At 46.1% G+C, this 22,156-nt stretch overlaps 1 long non-coding RNA gene and 1 pseudogene across 1 annotated transcript; both read left to right on the forward strand.

Moving 5' to 3' along the window:
- The first annotated feature begins 1,018 nt into the window (after positions 1 to 1,018).
- On the forward strand, positions 1,019 to 9,745 carry LOC148117723 (uncharacterized). Its single transcript, XR_015736737.1, has 2 exons — positions 1,019 to 1,288; positions 9,462 to 9,745. It is a non-coding gene; the product is annotated as an uncharacterized LOC148117723 (long non-coding RNA).
- On the forward strand, positions 7,479 to 9,447 carry LOC125389744 (tubulin alpha-1C chain pseudogene; annotated as a pseudogene).
- Positions 9,746 to 22,156: the final 12,411 nt, after the last annotated feature.

Consider the following 22,156-nt stretch of genomic DNA (forward strand, 5'->3'; position numbering starts at 1 on the left):
TGCAGGTAAGAGCTGGAAGGTTGAGAAGCTGGCAGGGGCGTGAGAAGAAACGGAAAATGAACATGAATGTGGATGTACTCTGCTCGCCCATGTACATGTACATGACTGAAATGAATGCCAGGCCTTGAAACCCACTGACAGTCTGATTCTATTGATCTGTTTCCAACCGCTGTCTACATCATTAAAATATCTGCATCCACTTTGAGTCCAAAGTGCTTTTGACCTTTCCCTTCTGTAGCTAGACCTCTCCGTCTCTGGAGTGCTGTCATCCGGCGTGTTTACACCGCCTTCCTTCCCAGCTCCCCAGTCTGACAGCACACCATGATGTGATTCAGAGGCAAAGAGGAAAGCACCCTGTCTCTTACCTTGATGGCTTCCATTGATCCTGTCAGCAAGTGCATCAACGAATATGGAAAACAAATCATGCACGCTGACCTTGCCTTAGGATGAGAAACATTAATTCCAACATCAGTTCCAACATTAGTTCAACTTGAAGTTTTGAAATGGAGAATAGACATAGATCGTGAATATGGGGGTTGTTCTTAAAGAGTCTTAAGTGAAGGGGAGATTTGTTTCATTGTTATTTTAGCTTGTTTCTTTCTTTCTTTTTGTGGTGCTTGGGGTTAAACCTAGAGCCTTAGGCAAGCTGAAGAAGACTCCATCTCTGTCTATACCCATACCCTCTTTCCTTTTTATTCTGAGAACAGGTCTAAGTCACCCATGCTAGCCTTGGACTCACTCTGCTACTGAGTTAGGTCTTAAGTGTGAGATCCTCTGACCTCAGCCTTGGAGAGAGACTTTTTAAAACCTACACAGTGACTTCTTTGCCTTTTATGGGAAGGATTACTACAGACAACCATCTATGCTAAAGCTGACTGCATGAGAACACAGTGCCCAAAGGTTCAGCAGAAAGGAAACCACCAGCCTCACCTCACACATGTTTACCTTTGAGGTTAGCACAGTCTTCCTACCTCAGTTCTGAGAAAGAGAGGGAGCTTTTCTACTGAAACCACCAGGAGTCAGCCGGTGTTCAGTCAGACTGAGACTCAGATGTTCAAGACTGAATTCTGCTTTCTTTTAGACTGACTTCTTTTATGGCCTGTGTGGGAGTTGTTTTCCCTCACACGCATACCCAGCAGCCTCAGAGGTCAGAGGAGGCCACAGGATTCTGCTCCAGCTGGAGATATGAATTATGGGGAACCATCTGGGGATACCAGGAACCAACCTCAGGCTCCCTGCAAGAGCAACAAGTGCTCTCTACTGCTGAGCCATCTCTCCAGCCCCTGAGGTAAACTTTTCTTGAGTTAATAATGTGTAGATCTTGTAAGGTGAAAGAAGCATTAGTGGCTTAGGAAGATAGCGTCTTTAGCTCTGGTTAGGAAAGGCGTGAGAGCTCTTTCCTCTGGCTTTAGTTGAGAAGGTTATGACTGGTTAGCCAAGCACGCCAGTGTCCCACACTTGGACTTTAATGGGGAAACCTGAAAGGTCTGGATCATTCATCACTTTTTTAAAGTTTGTTTTGGGGAGTTGGGCCTATTACTTTGGTTACTTTGCTGCTAGATGTTGAAGACCATAACAATGCCAAAATTAACCCTTTAAAAACTATTAAGGACAGTTGTTCCGTCTGCTGTTGTACATCGAGATCCTGCTGTGTCATTTCCTTTGAAGCATTGAAGGGATCCTTCTGTGTTGACCTTCTTCTTTGCAGAACATACACTTGTTAGAGTCTAACTTAGGAGATTTCTGGGACCTCTGATCAAGAAGACAGGTGGCTTGCCTTAGCTGCAGGATCCTTTGAGAAAGGTCTCAATAAATAGCTGATCTGAAGGTAGGGGCAAAAATTCCAGCCCCATTGAATGCTCATGTGCATCTGCACTGGCCTCCAATTTTGGTTGTTGAACATTCAGAAGGTTTGGTTGCACCTTTTCTTTCCCTTAAGCAGATAGAGCATCAAGGTAGGGAGCTTACAGTCCTAGCACAAGGCAGAGATAGTATAGAGGCTGGCCTTCCTGAGAGGGGTCTTAGCCAAAGGGTATATATTAGGGATATGAGCCACCAGAAGCTTACCTGAACAGCAGAACATAATATGGCCACCTGATGTGCCTTCATGGTAGTAACTGCAGTATTCTCTTAGAAGCCACTGGGGAGGTTGGGAACCCGCACCGGGTGCCACATGTTATTGGGGAAACTGGGGGTCCCTGTTAAGGTTCTTTTAGATTAATTTAAAGATTATGTTAGTCTTTGGTCCAGCCTCCCATTCTTCAGTCCTCCGAGTGGCTTATTAATCCAGGTAAGGTCACGAGTGTTGGTTTCAAACGGGGCTTTTTTTTAATATTTATTTATTATGCATACAGAATATATACAGAATATAATGTATACAGAATATGTATACGTAATATGTATAGCAATATTCTGTCTGTGTGTATGCCTGCAGGCCAGAAGAGGGCACCAGATCCCATTACAGGTGGCTGTGAGCCACCACGTGGTTGCTGGGAATTGAACTCAGGACCTTTGAAAGAGCAGGCAATGCTCTTAACCTCTGAGCCATCTCTCCAGCCCTCAAACGGGGCTTTGAGTTGCTTCTGGGAGCATCCTACCAAGGGCGGTTTCTTCCAATTCAGTCCCTGACCACCAACAGAGATGAACTTGTATAACGCAGAGGCCTGCCAGAACCAATAGCTTCCTCTTGCTGTCGCGTTCTGAAAGTCTGCTGACATTTGTTCTTTTAAAAAGTTCTAATAGCTGCCCTGTGAGACACTCAGCCTTGGCATTCAACCATGCAATGGGATTTTTCATTTACACACCACAGGTTCTGTATGCCTGGCACTGCAGGTGCTGTGGTTCTGATTCATAAACTCTTATAACAACCCAACAAGGTAGGCCTTTTACTTCCCAGTTTCAAAAGGAGGCTCAGACAGCTTGCGTGGTGTATTCAAAATCCCAGTGCCAATTGTAAAGTGTTGGGATAGAACCTAGGCCAGCCTTACTTGACTAAAATGTGTGTAGACGGTCCAAGATTCTTGTCTGGGTAGCAAGAGCCACCCCACCTCCTCAGCTATGGTAGTTTACCTGAGAAATGTCCCCCATAGTCTCAGTTGTTCAGGATGAAGACATGCATCATGGGAGGCAGACTTTAGGGCTTAAGGCTCAACAACATTTTCAGTTTCCTGTCTGTGCCTAGTGCCGGGGTTGAGGAGGTGTTCTCAGTCTCCTCCCTCAGCCACTATCCCGAGCTGCTGCGCAGCCCCGCCTTGGTGAACCCTTATTCCTCTGGAGCCAGGAGATAAACTCACATCAATAAACCATTTTGGGTCATCTTGTTTGACCACAGCAAATGAAAAGAAACTAACACACCAGTTCTGCGATTGAAATGTTAGTCCACCTCTGAGTTCTCTCTAATCGGCCGTGTGGGTGTCAGACCAGGCTCAGGATGGGAACATAGGCTTGCCTATTTGCTGTGTCTTTGTGTTTATCAAACTACCACAATACCTTTGTAAAAGCAGCCCTGCTGAGGCCAGAGTTCCCATCCATCTATTTTTCTTGGCTTTTTACATTGCTCAAATCTATGTTGTGCTTATTCAAGCACAGGAAAAAAACCTTCAGGCAGGAGAACACTGCTAACTACAAAAAATACCAAAAAAAATTAAAAATTACTAATAACACCATAGTTTCAAGTCAGAGAAGTTGATAGACTTAATTTGTCAAGCACAAAGGAAGTCCTGTGCCCCCAAAAGTGAGGTCAAGGGGGCTCAGAATGCCAACTAGAGCTGCTCAGTTAGCTAGGAACTTTCCCTGGCCAAAGTCTTGGGCCTGCCAAGTTTGTCCAGGTCCAGACTAAACGGATGGGAGTAGCTGAAAAATGTTAGCGCTTGGGCAAGCATCACTGCAAAGAGTGGAATGGGAAGAGGACGAGCCAATCATCTGCAGAGCCTTAACAACCCAGAGGCAGGGAGGATACGGGGTGAACAGCAGGTCCAGGACCGCCTCTGAATGGAAGACCCACATGATCAAAGAGACTCAGAAGGTCTGAATGGAAGACCCACGTGATCAAAGAGACTCAGAAGGTCTGAATGGAAGACCCACATAATCAAAGAGACTCAGAAGGTCTGAATGGAAGACCCACGTAATCAAAGAGACTCAGAAGGTCTGAATGGAAGACCCACGTAATCAAAGAGACTCAGAAGGTACAGAGAAAGCAACAAGCGGAGGTGGAAGTCTAGACCATTCCCTCAAAGCTGAGTGTGCCCCTGTACCTCCTTATCAGGCGCCATCTGAAAACACAGCACCTACAGTTTGCCTTGGCACTTACCTGCAGCTGAACCCTGTATTGTTCAGTTCTACAGTCAATGTTATTAAGATAGAAACTGTGCTGCCCTGATTTTTCCCCTAAATGGCTCTAGGTTAGTGTTGACTGGGGACAAAAATTAAGTCAAAGTTATTCTTTTCTCTTGTCTGTCAGGAAGAATGACTGACAGCTACTTATCAGGCTCCAGGGTCCCTCACTCTCCTCTGCTTCCTAGCCAACTCTTCTTCCCAACTTCTCGCTTTTCTGCTTGGCAGAGGCCTCATGCCCGCCACTAGGAGCCTAGCTGCACATTCACAGGGGTATATTGTAAACAGAGACGGCTTTCGTTTTCCAGCTGCCCAGACCTGAATAATCACACAGAAACTGTAATAATTACAACACTGTTTAGCCATTGGTTAAGCCATATTCCTAGTTAGCTCTTACATCTTAAATTAAGCCATTTCTATTCATCTATGTACTGCCGTGAGGCTGTGACTTACCAGTAAGGTCCTGGCATCTTTCTCCTTTGGCAGCTACATAGCAGCTGCCTGACTCCCCCTTCTTTCTTCCTCGGTCTCTGCTTGGATTTCCCACCTTGCTATATTCTGCCCTGCCATAGGCCAAAGCGGCTGTGTAAAGCATCAGGCATGGCTGTGGGCACATGTTAGCCACGGGACTGTGGCAGAGCAGAAGCATGTAAGCCAGAAAAGGGCATCAGAGACTTGCAGCCTGAGTTCTATGTGGTTGTGGTTCTGGGACCCAAATCCAGATCCCCTGCTAAAACAGCTGGTGCTCTTAACTACTGACCCATCTCTCCAGCCCTGTTCATAGTGGCTTTAAAAGTGTTTTCTTCGATGAAGGAGAGAATGTGTAATATGCAGACATGGGTGTCAAACAGATTGTGCAGTTTGAGGGCTTCTGGAACTACCTCTGCCACAGGTGGTAGCTGCCCTTCAGTCACCTCTGGGCTGATCTGGCCCCGTCATCAAGGACCAGCTCTTTTACATTGTGCATCATACCTGCATACAGAAAAACACATCTGTGCGTTCAAATGCCTTCCTTGTCTAAGCTGACATTTCCTTCTCAGACGCTAAGACACAAATGAAGTGAAAACTCAGCTCCTCACTCTTGCACACTGAGCCATCCCTGCTCTGGTTGACGTTTCTTGATGTAGGCTCTTTCCATTTCAAATAAAGTCTGAATTCTACTTTTCTAGTGACTTCAGTTTAATTCTGAGCCGCCTCTGGGATGGTAGGGTGATGAAGGTAGAATTTTTCAACCCCTATTGTAAGTGTTAAGTAAGGAAGTCACAATAGACTGGAATAAAGGATAAGTATTTATTTGGGAACATTCACACAGTAAAGGTAGAGAGATGGCATAGTTTTCTGCCCTAGGGATGCAAGAAGCTGCAATCAGATCTCCAACTACCACATGAGAGTGAGTATGATTCCTGTCTACACTTATCAGTCCACATGTAGTACCTCAGTCCACATGCAGTACCTCAGACAACACCCTAATGGGCCAGCACCCCAAAACCCATTGGTGGAATGAATCCCCAAAACACCTCCCCTTTGGTCTGAATAAGAGGGTACTAAACCTAATACAAAACTATATCCAATAATAAAGATCAAGTATTATTCAGGAAAAAAGGGCAAAAACATACACAAAAAATAGAACTACAGTCATCATAAACATCAGGCAAGAAACACTTGCTAAATGTCCAATCTAAGGTAAACAGCAAATAACAGATTTCAATAGTTGTCCTATCCTGAGGAGTCTGTCTTGTACCTAAAATGCCTTAGCTATGTTATGAGAGGATATTAGCCATGACTGTCTAGTCTTCAACCCTGTCAAAGACTTGAGGAAGAAGATAATGTTACCATGTTACCCAAGTAAGTAAGCAACTTCCAAAGGGTACAAGAAATGATAGAAACAACTGGCTGACTACCTGGGCAGTCACCCAAAGTCTATTTACAATGTTGGGGCAACCAGCTTTCACTGAGGCCTAGAGTCTCTGACAGACCATTTTTAGAAGCAGCAAGATGTGAAAGACTGTCCTACCCTGTCTTGGCAAAGTTCAGCAGTCGCTTTTGCTTGTATCCCATTTTTTTTCCAGTTTGAACAGTGCACATACTGTCAGCAGTTAAGGCAAGGGCAGTTCTTTGCCCAAAGGTCAGTTTTGCCAATAAGTGGCATAGAAAACAAGCTCCAAGTGGAGTGTCTTTGGTGTTCAACATTCTCAAGAATAAATCTGTGCTGCCAGGAGCAACCATGTCTCATATCAACACAATCCTGAGTTATTTAAGTGCCATGTTCTACAGGTCTTTGAAGTGTTTGAAGATTACCTGTCTGTGCAGAGTGCATCTCTATGCATCGAGACCCTAACAGTACTAGAAGTATGACAAACATGGGTGACTATTAACCTGTAATTCTTAACCTGTATATCTGAAAGACTAAAGCTTCATTAAACAATCTTTAAGCAGATGTGAGCATAAGGACTACCTCAAAATTATATCAATATAATATTATCTTGATCAGATGTAGAAATGTATTGAGCAATATGATAAAAATATCCTAAAATCGTGCCAAAATACAAAATATCTTAAGTAGAGGTAGGAATATACAGTATAACAAAATAACTTTACAATATTTGTACACAAATGTAAATATAAATAACATACAATATTACAAATTTAATTTATTACAAATATAAAAAATTTATATCAATATACAAATGGTCTGAGACAGGAATACAAAGATAATATGTATCAATATACAAATTTATACCAATGTAAATTGTCTATAATGAATAATTCACAAGTAGATACATTAATCTACCTATTATCCCATCCCACCCATTCCCCCATTTTTTTCACAAAAGGATTCCTGAGCCTAAACCTCATATTCTACCCCCAACCCTATACAACTTATAACCAACCCCTGAAGATGGGAAGTAAGTGGGGACACAAGCAGTAGAACCAGGATCTAACCCTAATGCATGAACTGACTTTGTGGATACCATTTTCTATGGAGGGATAACTTGCTCAGTCTAGGTACTGTGAGAGACGGGGGAAAACCTTGATCCTGCCTCAAAAACGTGATGGGACAGATTAGACTTCCCATGGGAGACCATCTCTGAAGGGCAGATGTGGGGTGGGGTGGGATGGGGTGACAAGTGGGAAGAACAGGAAGAGAGAAGGGAAGGTGAACTGGAATGCATGTAGATAAATAAATAAATCAACAAACAAACAAAGCAAGTAGGCTGAACAAGGAATAGGGAGCAAGTCATTAGCAACACTCTTCCATGGTTTCTGCATCAGCTCCTGACTCCTGGGGTTCCTTCCCTGCTTAAATTCCTGTCCTGACCTCCTCCAGTGAAGAACTAGAATCTGGAAGAGATGACTTTATGACCTTTTGTCAGTCAGCTTCAGAAAGATTTCAGCACTGAAATGATTGGAAACAGCATTGCTCAAAGGAAATCATCTCAGAGGAAAACAGACAAGGTATATGAACGGAAGAGGCTTTCAGCTTCATATATAAGACTGTAGACTGTGAGACTGTTAACCACAACTGCTTGCCCTTAGCTCAAAATGCCATGGACTCATAGCCTAGATAAAGATTTATATCAAAACTAATGTCGAGCCATGTCTAGCATGATCAACTGCAGACGCACACCGGGGACATATGTCTGATGAAAATCTATTCTCATGTATCTGATATGATTCTAATAATCTGTACTGCATGAAAAAAACACATGCTATTAAGCAATCTTTTCTGTATAAAGGATGAGCCTCATGCCTAATAAAGATTCATTGAGATGAAATTCCTTTGAGTCTTGTGTCTGGCATTCGGCAACGCCCTACCTATTCCTGAGACCCTGTGCTTCAGCTGAGCTGGTCCATAGCAACATGATCTGGCCAAAAACAAACTTCTGAAGAGACAATATTGGACTGCAGTTTCTCTTACGTCAACCACCTAAGAGTCGCGCTGTAAGAAGCAACACCTCCTTCCTCGCTGCTACCATCCTCCAGGAAGCTGCGAAAAGCAGCAACCATGCATGAGTGTATCTCCATCCACATTGACCAGGCTGGTGTCCAGATCGGCAATGCCTGCTGGGAACTCCAGAACATGGCATCTGGAACATGGCATCCAGCCTGACAGTCAGTACCAAGTGACAAGACCATTGGGGGAAGAGACGACTCCTTCAATACCATCTTCAGCGAGACACCTTCTCTGAGGGCACTCTTCCTTGAAGCTTGTGCCACATCTTAACATGAGAGACCATGGAGACTCCACAGGTGGCTTTACATGGTATTGCTTGAAAAATAGTCCCACTATCAATTCGTTTTTGTACTGGCATTTTCTGGAATGAGTTCTTCAAACATCTCATGTATGTTTATCAAGATGTCTCCCTTCCAGTGGCATACTGTCATCTCTGAAGTGTTCACAGACCTGGAACCCACAGTTATCGATGAAGTTCGCACTCGTACCTACTGCCAGCTCTTCCACCCTGAGCAGGCTCATCACAGGCAAGGAAGATGCTGCCAATAACTATGCCCGTGGCCGCTACACCATTGGCAAGGAGATTATTGACCTTGTCTTGCACAGAATTTGTAAACTGGCTGACCAGTGCACAGGTCTTCAGAGCTTCTTGGTTTTCCACAGCTTTGGTGGGGGAACTGGCTCTGGGTTCACCTCCCTGCGGATGGAGAGACTCTCTGTTGATTATGCAAAAAAGTCCAAGCTGGAGTTCTCCATCTACCCAGCCCCCCAGGTTTCCCCTGCTGTGGTTGAGCCCTACAAGTTCATCCTCACCACCCACACCACCCTGGAGCACTCTGATTGTGCCTTCATGGTAGACAACAGGGCCATCTATGACATCTGTCTTAGAAACTTCGACATTGAGCACCCCACCTACACTAACCTTAACCGCCTTATTAGCCAGATTGTGTCTTCCATTACTGCTTCCCTCAGATTTGATGGAGCCCTGAAATGATGACCTGACATGTTGATAAAGTATTGTTTTCAGATATTCATGAAAGCAGGTTCAGCACAGCGGAAGATACTTCGTGTCCTGAAGAACGAGATTCAGGTGCCACCAGGAGGGGACCAGACAGTAAGATCATGCCAGACATTATCTTTTTTGGTGATGTCCTCATTGTCTTGACTCTTCCAGACCCTAGAGATGTCTGCATCTTCTCTCCTCAGAGCCCTGGAGTGACCTCATCGTCCATCCCCTCTCCTCGGAGCCCTGGAGACGTCCTCATCATCCCCTCTCCTCGGAGCCCTGGTGTGACCTCATTGTCTTCTCTCCTCAGAGCCCTTGAAATACACAGCATCAGGAAAGATTTTAACTTAAAAAAAATTCAACCATTTTTTTCTTCATGTCATTAATTTAAGAATGTCAAACATTTTTAAGTTGTTGGAAATTATGAAAATATGCTTTAGTGTTCACTTCTAGTTGGTCTACTTATATTGTATTTACCTAATGTTTTAATGTTCAGTGCTCCTCAAACACTTCTGTGGAGATACTATCAAAACTGCAGGCTATATAAAATAGTAACATGAAGCAAATATTAAAAAACAATGAAAGAATGAAAGAACTCAGGAGGGAACTAGGAGGGGAGGAAGTGGGAATTTTGATTGATATTATTTATAAAGTAATAAAAAATTAAAAAAACAATGATGCCAGGTGGTGGCGGCACTCAGGAGGCAGAGGCAGGTGGATCTCTGTGAGTTCGAGGCCAGCCTGGTCTACAAGAGCTAGTTCCAAAGTTAGAGAAACCCTGTCTCAAAAAACTAAAAAAAAAAGAAAGAAAGAAAGAAAGAAAGAAAGAAAGAAAGAAAGAAAGAAAGAAAGAAAGAACAAAAGAACCAAGGAAATCAAGGAAATGCCCGGTGGAGTGGTGCACACATTTGATCCCAGCACTTGGAGCAGATCTCTGTATTTGACGCCAGCCTAGTCTACATTAAGTTTTCCTTTCTCGAAAGAAAAACAAAAATAATGAAGTAATGATACATTTAATACATGCTGAGGTCTTGTTTGAGACAGGGTCTTACTATGTAGTACATGCTGGCCTGGAAATCTTGATCTTCTTGCTGTGGGATCCCTGGTCTGCCTCATCCTTCCCAGCACACACTCACACCCTTGCTATTTCTTATGGTGCTGGTGTTGAATCCTAGGCCTAGTGAATGAGGCAAACACTCTTGATTGAGCTATACTCCTGGCTTATTTGTTACTTAACTGAGTAAGAATACTGAGTACCTACTGTGTGCTCTACTGTTGAATAAGCTATGGAACAATTAGCCACCTCTAAGACAATACACAATGCCAGAGAATGCTATCCCGTATCCCCAGGGGTGAGCAGGGATTCTTTAGCCAAATTCCAGAGAACAGGGGCATGTGCAGCATGGGCTGCAGTTGAATGAAAGAAGAAACTCATGCTCAAGAAAGTGAAGGTAAACCAGGTAAAGTGTCCGAGTGGGCACAGGTGCTTGCTGCCAAGCCCAACAAGAGTCAGCCCCCTTCGTCCATAGTGGAAGGAAAGAGCCAACTCCCAAAAGTTGTTCTCTGACCTCTACACAACAGATTCATGCCCACACACAGATAACTAAGAAAGCGAGTCATCACAGTATAGTGGCATCATCTGTAATCCCAGCACTCAGGGGGCAGAAGCAATATGGCCAGCCAGGACTACATAGTGAGGCCCCGACTCAAAACAGTCGAGCAGGAAGGTGCCAGAGCCTGAAGGGTGGGCAGTTTTGGATTCACAGCCCTGCAAACATTCAAATGTCTAATATTTATTCCCAGGGTCTCCGATGTTCTGTGTCCTCCGAGTTGAAAGAGGGAGCAAATATTGTATAACTGTTCCTTTTGTATTCTTGCCCCAGATCCAGCCCTTCCTCATGGTGTGACTTTGAAAAGCACAGTACTTAATTGAAATTAAATTCCTGCTTGTCAGTTCGAACAACGGACAGCATGGTGTGCCATGGACGCTAATATCAACAACAGCAAGAGAGGCCTATTCACTTCTTCTCAGCATGTAAAACCCCACTCGGGCTGCACTGAAGAATTATAGGAATTCCCTAGTGAACTGTGGAGCCACTTTCCACCCTGTGCCAGAGAACAGGCAGAGGTCGTGGTGACCAAGAGCCAAGACCGAGGCAGGTCCCTGCACCCATTCCTCAATCAGCTTAAAAAAAAAAAAACAACAGTGCCCAAGCAAAATAATATTTTTCTTCTAAAGGAAAATATTTGATAACCTGGAAAATAATACTGGGATGTGCATATAAACTCCAAAGATTACGAGTCAAAAATGTAGCATTCCTAGAAGCAAAATAAACAACAAAACCACCCAGTTAGGCGGCACAGTCCTGAGATGGTAGAACTCGGGAGGCTGAGGAGCGACGGTGAGTCCCAGGCCCGTTCAGGCTGCAGCAGACATTTAAAGCTAGGCTGGATGGGGCACAAGACTCTGCCTAAAAACAAAGCCCCACAAGTCTGTAAGGCTGCACCTTCCCAGTCCTCAAGCATGGGGCACTGATGTCTGTCCCCTCCGTGGACAGACCCCTTCATCCCATGCCTCTAACAGTCAACAATAGAGATTTCCATCTTAAGGTGCCTTTAGGCCAGGCTTGGGAGCGTGCTTCTATCCTCAGCAGTGCTCAGGAAGCAGAGGCAGAAGAATGGCAGCTTTGAAGCTGGCCTGGGATACATACATATCAATCCCCTTCTCTTCCTGGAAATTGAAAAGCCCTTTTCTGTATACCACACAGCGACTTTAACAGTTTCGTGATTTCCCTGGCTCGAAGGCAGACACATATCTGTTCCACTCCATCCCTTTAGCCCCTATTCTGCTGTTAAGTTGGAAACCACCTATGTCATGACCTCTCTACGTCATCCCTGGCCCAGACACCACTACACCTTCAGCTCGTGAGTGACCTGCAGTCAACTTGGATGACAGGAGCAGCAGAGCCTCTTGGGCCAGAGGAGAGCGACTGTCTCTGGTGTCAGGCTATTTCTTGGAGCAGGAATAAGCTCCCATAGAAACCCCCACCACCAGGGAAGGCAGTAAGGGGCACCCCTGCCACCCCAGGCAGTAAGGGGCACCCCTGCCGCCCAGGCAGTAAGGACCACCGTCACCATGCAGAAACAGACACAAGGCTCCACTGAACTTCACCTTGACCACCTCTACTTCCCTGTCCCTATTCTTTATTTTTCTTATTAATTTATGTGCATGGGTGTTAAGCATGTATGGCTCCCAAGGAGCCCAGAAGATGGTGCCAGGACCCTGGAACTGAAGTTACAGAAGGTTGTGAACACCATATATGTGCCAGGAACCAAACCTGGGACCTCTGGGAGAGAAGCTAATTTTTGTTTTTTTCGAGACAAGGTTTCTCTGTAACCTTGCTTTAGCTGTCCTGGAATTCTCTCTATAGACCAGGCTGGCCTCGAACTTAGAAAGATCCACCTGCCTCTGCGTCCTGAGTGCTGAGATTAAAGGCGTGTGCCACCGCTCAGTACAGCTGATGTTCTTAAACACTGAGCCACCTCACCTCTCCAGCCCAATTCTTCCTCCATTTAAATCATGTCCATTGGAAAGTGAACCTGAGGTCACTGGACCCCTTTATCTGTACTTCTGATGCACACACAGTGACACCCTTCTGTTCTTCACCACTCTCTTCAAGTAGGCCAATTTGGAGGTTCGGGTGAGTTTCTAAAACCTCCAGTTTTAGAAACACATTGTACTGGCTAGTTTCATTCGTCAACTTGACACACGCTAGAGTCAGAGAGGAAGGAGCCTCAGTTGAGGAAATGATTCCTTGAGATCCAGCTGTAAGGCATTTTTCTCAATTAGTGATCAATGGAAGCGAGTCCAGCCCATGTGGGTGGCATCATCCCTAGGTTGGTGGTTCCAGGTTCTATAGGAAAGAAGGCTGAACAAGCCCTGGTGAGCAAGTCAGTAATCAGCTCTCTTCCAAGGTCTAGTTCCTACCTTGCTTGAGTTCCTGCCCTCACTTTCTTCAGCGATGAACAGCAATGTAAAGTATAAGGCAAATCAACCCTTTCCTCCCCAGCTTGCTTCCTGTCATGGTTTTTGGTTGTAGCAATAGAAATGCTAGGTATGAAGATACTAAGGTAGCACAACAATAAGTTCAGCCAACAGACACCCCGTGAGAGGCCAGTGGGGCTGGCAGAGGTCCTTGGGGAGTGAGCAGTGAGCTGTGCCCTCCTGCACACAGGCAGAAGTGAGCAGTGAGCTGTACACTCCTGCACACAGGCGGAAGTGTGCAGCGAGCTGTGTACTCCTGCACACAGGCGGAAGTGAGCAGCGAGCTGTGCACTCCTGCACACAGGCAGAAGTGAGCAGCGAGCTGTGCACTCCTGCACACAGGCAGAAGTGAGCAGCGAGCTGTGCACTCCTGCACACAGGCGGAAGTGTGCAGCGAGCTGTGTACTCCTGCACACAGGCGGAAGTGAGCAGCGAGCTGTGCACTCCTGCACACAGGCAGAAGTGAGCAGTGAGCTGTGCACTCCTGCACATAGGCAGAAGCAGGAATCCAGCAATACCTGGCACAGAACAAGAAACGACCAGCTGCTGCCTGGCAGTGAACCCCACAGCAACCTACTTGTATTATTTGCTAGAGGAAACAAAGCCAGGATCCCCCAAAGCTGACATGTGAAATACAACATGGGACCATTTGCTCTGTGACTGGAAGGCAGAGGACACATGTCCGTGTGCCAGGAGCCAAGGGGGAGGGCAAAGGTGGCGGCAGAGTGCCCATTCTCCACTGCAGAGAGCGGCATACCAGGGCTCTGCAGGGACAGCATGGCAGTTGGGCTGGCCTCTCCTAAAAGGGTTTGTGGGAGAAGAGAGGAAAACAAAGATCTCTGATGACATCAGACCTGGGGTGGAGAGACCCAGTGATTATGCAAAACTTTCCTTGGGAATTTAAAGAGGACTCCATTTTAACAACTGCTATTGAACAGCTGGGCAGGCCATGGGGCAGCAGACATTTGGTTTTTACCTACAGCAGGCAAGGAGAACCAGCTCATTAAACAGCCCCTTGGGATACAAACAAGTGTTGTCTTCGCAGTCTCTGACCCAAGCCAGCCTCTTAAGTCTGAAAATGCTCGGTCAGCTCCCTAGGAAACAGACTCAGTTCATGGTTGCTGTGGAGGACCTGCCATGCTCACACCAGTGTCCCACACACCAGTTCCGGGAACAGTTTCATTTAACTATTTCCTTGCTATCATTTTGAAGCTGCCCCGGCTGGCCTGAAACCCACTGCTTTTACTTTCCTGTGCCTGTGCAGGGTCCACAGCTGTTGTGGTGCTTGTGGAGGTCAGGGGACAGCACTCCAGAACTGGCTTTGCCCTGCCACCTTGTGGGGCCTGGGATACAGGTTATTTGGCTCACACGCACGCACCATTGCCAAAGCTCTCACAGAACAGCTTCACTTAACTGCTCCTGCACTCAGATTATGAAGCTACCCACCCATCTACCAAAAAATTGAACCTAAGCTACTTATCCAAGAGAGTCTTCAACACTTTACCCAGTTTTGTGGGTGCAGGGGGTGAGGGGACCAACACTTGAACCTAAATCCAATTGCTATCTCTTTATTTTCGAGACAGAGTTTCTCTATGTAGCCCTAGTTGTCCTGGAACTTGCTTTGTAGACCAGGCTGGCCTCAAACTCAGAAATCTGCCTGCCTCTGCCTCCCGAGTGCTGGGATTAAAGGCTTGTGTGCCATTGCTGCCTCTCACCTTACATCTGCATTAGAGGAGGAGAGCGAGAGGAGACAGCGCCAAGAGCATGGTGTAAACTCTAGACATGTTAGCGCTGAGCCGGTGGCGGCTCTTGGCTCATTCTGGCCGCAGCCACACTCCTCAGGCACATCTGAAGAGCAGAATGATGTTGGCCTTCCTACCAGAAAAAGATAAAAAGATATGTTTGGGGGTTTTTTGTTTTGTTTTGTTTTGTTTTTTGTTTTGTTTTGTTTTTTAATGCAGCTTAGGAACCTGAACATGAGTTATGTATTACAGTGTTTTTCTGAAGATTCAGGGTTTGGGTTTTTGTTCTTGTTTTTCTTTTTTTGTTTTTCAAGACAAGGTTTCTCTGTAGCTTTGGAGCCTGTCCTGGAACTAGCTCTTATAGACCAAGCTGGCCTCGAACTCACTGAGATCTGCCTGCCTCTGCCTCCCAAGTACTGGGATTAAAGGCATGCGCCACCCAGCAAGATTCATGTTTTTTTAATTAGTGGAACATTTTATTTTCTTAAATATGCTTTTTTTATCTTTTCATTGAAGTATAGCAATTGTGAATATATGTAGTGCTAGTATGGCATTCAACATACAAGATCTAGGGTATGATATGTAGTTGGTGCGGGAGAATTAGCTGTATTCTGTCAATCATGTATTTTAATAAAACGCTGATTGGCCAGGCAGGAAGTATAGGTGGGTCAACCAGATAGGAAGTAGAGGTGGGGCAATGAGAACAGGAGTATTCCAGGAAGGAGGAAGTCCCTCTGCCACTCCTGTGCAGACCACCAAAGAGGCAGCATGTAACTTGCCCAGCTGAAAAAGGTACCAAGCCATATGGCTAACGTAGATAAGGATAATGGGGTAATATGTGTCATAAGAACTAATAAGTAGCCTGACCTAATGGGCCAATCAGCTTTATAACTTATAGAGATCTCTGTGTGATTGATTTTTCCTTGGGGTATGCCGGTTGTGGGGAACCGGGCGGGAACAGATACCCCAATAAGCCGGCCCTCATGTTACATGTAGTGTTAGTGTTTTTAAAAAATATTCTTTGTACATGAGTGTTTTGCCTGCACCTGTGCACCACGTGTATCCCCGGTGCCTGCGAAGGTCAGAAGAGGGCATTGGACCCAGGGGAACTGGAGTCATGGATGGCTGTGAGCCTCCCCATGGGTGCCGAGAAACAAACCAGGTCCTCTGCAAGTGCTCTTAGCCATGAAGCTAGCTCTCCAGTCCCAATGACAGATTCTCCAAAACACAGTTTGGGTACTGTAGCCCATCACCCTAAGTGGTTTAAGTGGAAAGAAATGTTGGAGAAATCAAATTACTAATAAACTGATGAGATGCCAGACATTGTCACACACCTTTAATCCCAGCACGTAGGAAGCAGAGGCTAGCTTGGTCTACAGAGTGAGTATCAGGACAAGAGGGCTGTCTAGAAGAACCTGTCTCAAAAAGATTAATAAATATGTTGACTGATAAACTGTCAATTCACTGTTTTCTGTTCTGCCTTTATCTTTTCATACTCTGAGGAAGATTTAGAGTATTCTAGACTCCTCAGAAAATTCTAAAAATAAACATTTGGTAAGTGTTCACACCCAGATGACAAGTACACAGGAAAAGGGAGGAGGCACGCCAAAATGGGAAAAGCTGGCTCCAACCCTTAACTTTAAGGAGAAGAACATGAATAACCTTGAGAATCTGAGGAGGAAAAAAAAAACGTAGATCTTCCCTTTAAATAACAACAAGCAAGGGGCGGGAGAGATGGCTCAGCAGTTAAGAGCACTGGTTGTTCTTCCAGAGGACCCAGGTTCAGTTCCCAGGACCCACATGGCCGCTCACAGCCATTTGTAATTCTAGTTCCAGGGGCTCTGACGCCCTCTGTTGGCCCCCATGGGAACTGCATGCACACCAAGTACATGCAGGCAAAACAGCCTTACACAGAAAATTAAAAAATTCCCGCAGGGCAGAAAGGCTGCTTCCCAGCACCATGCTTGTCTAGTGTGCAAGAAGCCTGGATTCGACCCTCAGTGCCTAGAGAAAGATGTTCCTACAATAAACAAATAAATAAAATAAAAGCAAAACTTGGGCCCATGAGAGGGCTTGCTGCCAAGCCTGGTAACCTCTTCAGCCTCGGGCGCCCGTCCAGTTAGGACAAAACCAGTTCCTACAAGTTCACCTCTGACCTACACACATGTGTATAATGGGTTGGAGAGAAGGCTCAGCACTTTGGAGCTCTTGCTCTTGCAGAGGACCAGGGTTCAATTCCTAGCACCTACACGGCAGCTCCCAACCATCCGAAACTCCAGTTCTGGGAAATCTGATGACGTTTTCCGACTGCCATTGCTGCACAGACATTATATGTGTAAAACTCTCACACACAAAATAAGATGAATAAATGTAACAGAAAGTTAATTAAAAATTAAGTAAAATACAAAGAAAGGGCTAGGGATGTAGCTCAGCGGTAGAACACTTGTCTAGAACACACAAGGCCCTAAGGTCCACAGTTGCACACAATGCACAGGTAAAGAGGACCCAGCAATGATGGGACACACTTAGTGGGACAAGGCCCTGAATTCAGCCCTCAGCCCCCCAAATAAAAATGTTAAGATAGAAAGGCAGGTTCTGACACTGTGAGGCTGGGACACAGCAATGACCGCCACAGCCCATTCCTCAGCTTCTGCTCCCGCTGAGGCCTCACACACTGTCTTCCTACCAATCTGCGTTCCCTGCCTGGGGTGCCACACCGTCTCTGCTTCTGTTCTGTAACACTTCTAAACACTCCGGAAGCCCTTCTGAAACCTCTGTGTGACACCTGGGGCCTGAGCCTCCTGCAAGTCGCTGCACCTTCTCCCTTGCTCCCACCCTTCCTCACTCACTCCCTTCTGTGTATTAAAAACTTGTGTTTCTGTATTTATTTCTGAGACAAGGTCTTCCTGTGCATCCCAGGCTGGCCTGAAACTTACTGTGTAGACTAGGCAGGCTTTGTACTCAGATCCGCCTGCCTCTGCCTCCCGAGCACAGGTATTAAAAGCCTGTGCCACCATGACTGGTCCTGTTTGTGTGTCACATGTGAAGGTGTCCCCAGGGACCAGTAGAACTCGGTTCCACAGAAGCAACAAGCGCTGTTAGCTTCCATCTGCATTAGAGGAGGAAACGGGGTGCCTCTCCACCCCACCCACACCCCCGACTTTTTGCTTCTTTTGAGTCATGTTCTCTCACCCTCGGGCCCAGACTGGCCATGCTGAGTGCTAAGGTCACAGGCGTGTGCTGTCAGCTGACTGTGTCACTGGCTTCTTGATGGAGCACCCGCCTTAAATGTCCCTATAGCAGTTGCTTACCTTTGCCTTTTGTACAGATGACCCCAGCCCTTGCTTCCTGTTTCTCTTCTCAAGGGAAAGTTAAAAGCCAGAGTCGGACTTTCAGTGCTTAGAAACCTCAATTATGCTGGGCGGTGGTGGTGCACGCCTTTGATCCCAGCACTCAGGAAACAGAGGCAGGTGGATCTCTGTGAGTTCGAGGCCAGCCTGGTCTACAGAGCAAGTTCAAGGACAGGCTCCAAAGCCACAGAGAAACCCTGTCTGGAAAGAAAGAAAGAAAGAAATAAAGAAAGAAAGAAGGAAGGAAGGAAGGAAGGAAGGAAGGAAGGAAGGAAGGAAGGAAAGAAGGAAAGAAGGAAAGAAGGAAAGAAGAAGGAAAGAAGGAAAGAAGGAAAGAAGGAAAGAAAGGAATCTAAATTGCCATCACCTGCCACCAAGGCCAAACTCAAGCTGCCCTGCGTCATTACCATCAGCAATGACTTCAGCGTTCCTTTCACAGAGGGACAGAAGAGTCCCAGAGTAGGACTGGACAAGACACATCCCCCGTCCTGGCCTAAGGATGAGGTCTCCTCCAGGGTCTGCAAGACTGGCCTGAAGCCCACCTTCCCCTCTGTCTTCAACCCACTCCTTCCTTCCCACAAAGCAAAGGCGCCTGCCAGCCTCACTTCTGCTTCTCCCTCCAATCCTCCTCCCATTTACTGTCGCATTAGTGCTACTGTTTGTTTAATTGTGTTGTGTGAGTGTGTTAGTGTCTGCGTGCATGTGTATGTGAGCATGCACACGTGAGAGAACGTGCCAGAGCGTGTGTGAGATGAGTGTGTTATTAGGGACTAAACCAAGCATTGTCAGATCTTTAAAAATGTTAAATTCATTTTTCTTCGTTTTAAATCTCTATAGTCCATTATTGGATCAAGATTCCTGGTTGGCAGACAGTGATGTATTAGCTAAACAGATCTGTTTGGGGATCACCCATTACCCATCTAGACAGGTTTTGGTTATAGTTTTCCTCTTGCTTTTTGTTTTTTTCTTTTCGAGGCAGGGTTTCATTGTATAGCCCTGGCTGTCTTGGAACTCACTCTGTAGACCAGGCTTGCTGGAACTCAGAGATCCGCCTGCCTCTGCCTCCCAGGTGCTGGGATAAAAGACATGCACCAACCCTGCCTGGCTACACTTTTCCAGTTGGTGGAATTGTTCCGTTTATAACGTTTTACACATCAAAAGGTGTGACTCTGACCACACTGTCCCCTAACCTCTGAGAAGTGTCCAGTTTTAGTTGGTTTTTACAGAATTAGACACTTGTTAGGTTGTTTACCAAAATTCTCTTGACAATGTCATTGGACAGAGTTCAAGTTCATTATTGGGCAACCATTATTACTAAGTGCTGAAATTAACGGGTTAAGGTATAATAAATATCAAGATGCTTATAAAACATTAGATTATCTATTAATTTTTTAATTACAAACGAAAAAATAGTAATGTCATAGTGGAGAAGCTGGCAGACTTTAACCAACATGGTGGAAGCATCGTGTGGCAGAAGACACGGCCTACACTGCCACCAGCGGTCTCAGCAGTGCCCCTATGCTTTGGGAACCTCCACTAAGGCAAAACCAGGTCATTAAGTTTGCCCCAAAAGAATTCTATGAAGAGCCAGGATAGTGCAGAGCTGAGTTTGAGATTGCTGACAGATTTGCACCTGGAAGCTGAGAGAAGCGCAGGGAAGAATAAGTCACACCTGGGTGTGAGGGAGAGGCGGGGGCTCCTCTGCAGAGTCCCAGGTGCGTATCCTACAGCAGCCACGCACGTCCTTCCGGTGGGCCCTGGAGTTGCCGCTCAAGTGTTCCCGGAAAACTTAAGTGAGAATACAAGGTGTTTTATTGTAAACAAAAACTTCTACTAAAGGTTTTGCTTGTAATTCCCAGAAGATACCTGGTTTGCACCTGGGAAAAGGGCAAGGCCACGCTCAAAGGTCTACCATGATCAATTACACGTGCGTCATGGACATTTAACTTTCTCACTTGAAACGGCCTCTGTATAAATAGTGTCTCTGTGTGGACCAGCCTCCTAGCAAGCTTTAAGCCTGGGCCTCTGGAATCTCAGCTGGCAAGAGACTTTAGTCCCTGGGGTGAGGTCCCTTTCTCTTTTCCTGTCGTTCTACCCTGCCTCAACACCAGCAGAGGAGAGAAACACTTCTCTACTTCAAGTTACGCAGTCACAGACACTAGCCTGAAATTGGCCTGCTTACGCCATAGAGATTGGCAAATGTTGCAGGTTAGCCCCACCGCCACCCCACCAGGGCAGTAAACAGCTAAGAGCACAGCCCTGGATGGGAGAATTGTTTTCAGGTGGTGTCTCTTGGCATCACACAACACAACACAACACAGGCAGTCTGCCTAAAATGCTTGATCTTAGCCTAAGGAGAAAACAGGGCAACTACGCTCAAATCCTACAAAATAAGCAGCTTGGAGGCTGGGATGGTTGTATGCCCTAGGCCATGGCTTTGCTTCACAGAATTGTGAAGGGAAAAAGCCTGCACTGGTAAAATATCAGGGTCATGAAAGTTAAAGTCAGTTAAGGTATTCTTTCAGTCATGAGGATTGAAGCCACATGACTGGATCCTAGATAAAATTCCATGCACACTGAATAATTGTTGGTGGGCTGGTACAACCAGTAAAGTGCTTGCTGCCAAGCCTGATGGCCTGAGTTCGAGTCCTTGGATCCCCGTGGAAGTGGCCCCAGTTACCGCAGGTTGTCCTCGATCCTCTACTACAGGTGTGCTCCTCGCCCCCCAAAGGACAGAGAAATGCAATAAAAAGTGCAAGTCATTTTTTTTGTTTTGTTTTCTGAGACAGGGTTTTGTGTGTGTGTGTGTGTGTGTAACAGTCCTAGCTGTCCTGGAACTAGCTCTTGTAGATCAGGCTGGCCTTGGACTCACAGAGATCCACCTGCCTCCGCCTCCCAAGTGCTGAGTCTAAAGGCATGCCACCACCCAGCCTGCCACCCTTTTGTTGTTGTTGTTGTTGTTAGACAGGTGACAAAATGTGAGTTTCTTCTATTGCATTAGTTATGCAAGAGAATGCTCCAAATGCACCCGAAAAGCATAGCGAGGGGAAACAGTCTGCAACTTACCAGAGAAGGGGAAGAGAGAGCGAGGGAACACACGCCACAGTTCTGGTTAAAAAGCATAAGGGGAAAAAAAACACATGAACTCTACTTGGTTGAAGGCCTTCATGCTGAGACGGGTGGAGCTGGAGCTGGAGGAGGCGCAGGCAGGACAGGGAGAGCTCTGCAGACTCAAGAGTGTCCAGGAGATCTCTACAGACTCAAGAGTGTCGTGTGCAACAGAAGCCAAGACAGGCTGCATGCTCATGGCCTAGGGTGTCAGTGCCTTTGCTGCTTCCCACCCCGCCTCTGGATTGGCGGAGAGGCAGCCGGTCCTTTTTAAGGGCCGTTCATGGACTTGAGTATCTGTGCAGGCTGCAGAGGGGACATCTCCTGCAGGTGCCTCTACTGAAGCAAAGGGGCTTCTAGAACCCTCGAAGTCAGGATAATTGGTTTCATTCTCATCGGCTGCCCATCTGATTTTTGGTTATCGGAAGACATTTTTGCTCTTATTCATGTTTCCGTTAGGTGCTGTTTTATTTTACACTTGGCATTGGACCTAGGGCTTCACGCATGCGAGGCAAGTGCTCCACTGAGCTGCGAGCCCCAACTGTACTGTGCTAAGAGCTCTTGTTCTTATCTGCTGTGTCCTTCCATCCAGCCCAGGGACAGAACTCTGCGGGATTT

The sequence above is a fragment of the Myodes glareolus genome, chromosome 26 (genome assembly GCF_982192425.1).
Source record: "Myodes glareolus chromosome 26, mMyoGla1.1, whole genome shotgun sequence".
In the NCBI taxonomy this organism is placed as follows: Eukaryota; Metazoa; Chordata; class Mammalia; order Rodentia; family Cricetidae; genus Myodes; species Myodes glareolus.